Source organism: Giraffa tippelskirchi, chromosome 12 (genome assembly GCF_054371585.1).
Source record: "Giraffa tippelskirchi isolate mGirTip1 chromosome 12, T2T-mGirTip1v1.2.pri, whole genome shotgun sequence".
NCBI lineage: Eukaryota > Metazoa > Chordata > Mammalia > Artiodactyla > Giraffidae > Giraffa > Giraffa tippelskirchi.
In genome coordinates this window covers 119,443,555-119,447,155 of record NC_137286.1, presented here as the reverse complement: position 1 = coordinate 119,447,155, position 3,601 = coordinate 119,443,555, and positions in this window count along the sequence as shown.

Sequence of the window (3,601 nt, the reverse complement as noted above, 5' to 3'; positions counted from 1 at the left end):
AAAAATTCTAGAGAAGGATCTCATTGGCCTGGTTTGGATTAGAGAGTCTTTCCTGCTCCGTTGGCCAGGATCAGTGGTGGGATGTCAGTCTATCAAAAGGGCTCAGGCATTAAACAGGGACAGGGAGAGGAACATCTCCTAGAAGGAAGATGGTGTTGGGGTGTGTCCGCTGGTTTCAATGTGATCCAGATCATAAGTGAATGAAGAGAAAGAAAAAAATCAGTGGCACAGAGGTCTGCTATTTTATATACTATATTATTATATGATATTTTGTTATGTGTTAAATTGTGTCCCCCTGCCCTAAACTCATATGTTGAAGTCCCAACTCCCAGTATCTCAGCATGCACCTATGTTTAGAGATAGAGTTTTAAAGAGATAATTAAGTTAAAATGAGATTCGTGATGTTGGCCCTAGTCCATTGTGATTAGCTTTATAAAAAAAGAACATCTGAACATAGATATATCCAGAAGGAAGACCATGTGAAGATGCGTGAAGAGGCATCTATCCATAAGCTAAGAAGAGAGCCCTCAGAAGAAGCCAACCCTTTGACACCTCGAACTTGGCTTCTAGGCTCCAGAATTGTGAGTAGATAGAAAGTGAAAGTTAGTCACTCAATCATGTCTGACTCTTTGTAACCCTATGGACTGTAGCCCACCAGGCTCCTCTGTCCATGGGATTCTCCAGGCAAGAATACTGCAGTGGGTAGCCATTTCCTACTCCAGGGGATCTTCCCGACCCAGGGATTGAATCTGAATTTCCTGCATTGTAGGCAGATTCTTCACCATCTGAGCCACCAGGGAAGCCCCTGTGAGCAGATAAGTTTCTGTTATTTAAGCCACACAGTCTGTGGTATTTTGTCGTGGCAGCCCTAGCAAACTCATACACATAATACTTTTTATTATGACTAGTGCTAGCTTGGCGATTTAAATAAAATAATATTTTCTATGATTAGACCTCCTGGGTTCAAATTCTGGCCTTACTAGTTATGAGTTTATAAGACCTTGGATACTTCTGACTCCACCAAGATAGAGTAGTCCCATTCCTCCAAGGTTCCCCCCTTTACAACTGAACAGACATGATACAACAAACAAGCAAGGGAAATCTGTGAAAGGTGAAAGAATGGGCTGCCTGAGTCGGTGAGACCTTGAGGAATGACAGTGATGAGTTCCTGGGTTACCTTGTGTGTGTGCATGCTAAGTCGCTCAGTTGTGTCCGACCCTTTGCGACCCCATGAACTGTAGCCCACCAGACTCCTCTGTCCATGGGATTCTCCAGGTAAGAATACTGGAGTGGCTTGCCATGTCCTCCTTCAGGGGATCTTCTCAACCCAGGGATCGAACCCACATCTCCTGTGGCTCCTGCATTGCAGATAGATTCTTTACCACTGAGCCACTGGTGATGCCTCTGGGTTACCTTATTATATATTTATTTTGAACAGGCACCACAGAAGCCTCCAGCTCAGAACCACCAATAGGCACAGATATAAAAAGCTCCAAGGAAAGCCTGTTCTCCCTGGGCAAAGGACCAAGAACATTTGAAAACATCTCCCCTACTGTAGCCAAACACCAGCTGAAAGATGCTCCCTCTCTCCTCCACCCCCTTGCTGGGTGGAAGCAGGCAGGCTGCCTGCTCCCTTAACTCCATAGGGTGGTATGAGCAGGGCTGAGCTGGAAGCTGACCTACTGTCCCATGCATGATAGAAGCAGACCCCCCCATTCTTCCACTGAGTGCTGGCATCAGGACCAGATGGGCGACTCATCTTTCATTCCCTGTCTAGTGGAACCAGTTCTGCTGGGGTGGTGTCAGTGGGGTCCAGTGGTGACCTGAGTCTTCATCATCACTCAGAAGCAATGAAATTTAAAGAGATGGTACGTGCCAGGACTAGTCAGTACTCCGCTCTCCCCTGGGCTCAGTGGGGAGCTCAGCCTCCACCCCATCCAATAGCCACAAGACAGAATTAGGAGGCTGGAGGTGGGCTTGTTGGCACTCCGTCCCTCTCCCTCCCATCTCCTGGTGGCAGCAGAGCCCAGCAGGGTGGGAGTTGGTACCCCTCTCATCAGGAAAGTGTCAATAGGGCAGGATGGGGAGATGACTAGGAACCCACTCTATAGTGGGGGGGTGGGGGACAAGCCAGTGCCCTACTCTTCCCATGCTGGTATTGGCAGGGCCTGGAGGGAATTTAAGCATATACACCCTTACACTAAAAAGCTCAAAGGAAACTGTCACCAGGGGGACTGTCTGCTAAAAACAAGATACAATAAGATCTAGAGTCTCATAGTACAATATCCAAAATGCTCAGAGTACAATAGAAAGTCACTTGTCATACCAAGAACCAGAGAAATAAAACATAAATTTGAAAAGACAATCAACAGATGCTAATACTGAGATGAATCAGACATTGAAATGATCTGCAACAATTTTAAAGCAGCATCATAAAAGTGTTTCCCAAGGAATTACAAATTCTCTTGAACAAATGAAAAAATTAGGAAATTTCAGGAAATAAAATAGACATTATTTTTAAAAGAAACCAAAAGGAAATTATAGAACTAAAAAATACAGTGACTAATGTAAAAACTCATTATTGTTGTTGTTCAGTTGCTAAATCATGTCTGATTCTTGTGGCCCCATGAACTGCAGCACTCACTGGATGGGCTCAATAGTAGAGTGGAGAAGACAGGATAAAATCTGTGAATTTGAGAACAGATCAATGCAATGTAATCTGTATGAATAGCAGAGAACATAGAAAATAAAAAGACTTTGTATGAGTTACCTAAACTGTTTGGATTTCACTTTCCTCCTCGATGGCTCAGGAGGTAAAGAATCTGCCTGCAATGAAGGAAATGCAGAAGACGCAGGTTTGATCCCTGGGTCAGGAAGATGCCCTGAAGGAAGAAATGGCAACCCACTTCTGTATTCTTGCCTGGAAAATCCCATGGACAGAGGAGCCTGGCGTGTTACAGTCCATGGGGTCTCGAAGAGTCAGAGATGATTGAGCAACTAAGCCTCTCCCCCACACCTTTAAAATGAAAGTCCTGTTTGGAGCTCTGTCAAAGGTGTGTTATGACAATTAATTGAGATATATATAAAAGGCTTATTTCTCAGAGTGCCAGGCACATAGTAAGTTCTCAATAAACATTGTGCTAAGTCGCTCCATCGTGTCCAACTTTTTGTGACTCCATGAACTGTAGCCCGCCAGGCTCCTCTGTCCATGGAGATTCTCTAGACAAGAATACGGGAGTGGGTTGCCATGCCCTCCTCCAGGGGATCTTCCCGACCCAGGGATCAAACCCAGGTTTCCCGCATTACAGGTGGATTCTTTACTGTCTGAGGCACCAGGGTGGATTCTTTACTGTCTGAGGCACCAGGGAAGCCCCCAATAAAAGTTAACTGTTGTTATAATCATCCTGAGTAGCTCGTCACGTGATTTAATCTCTTTGTACACTTAATTTAGTCTGTAATTCAAAATGCTAAATGCTGTTCTTAACGCCGAGAGAGAGAGATCAGTGTGAGGGACTGCTGGGGAGGGAAGCTTTCTTGAATGAAAATGTTTTTGATGAGTTTGGAAGATGTCATGGGCAGGGATGAACATGTGGAGCCTGGC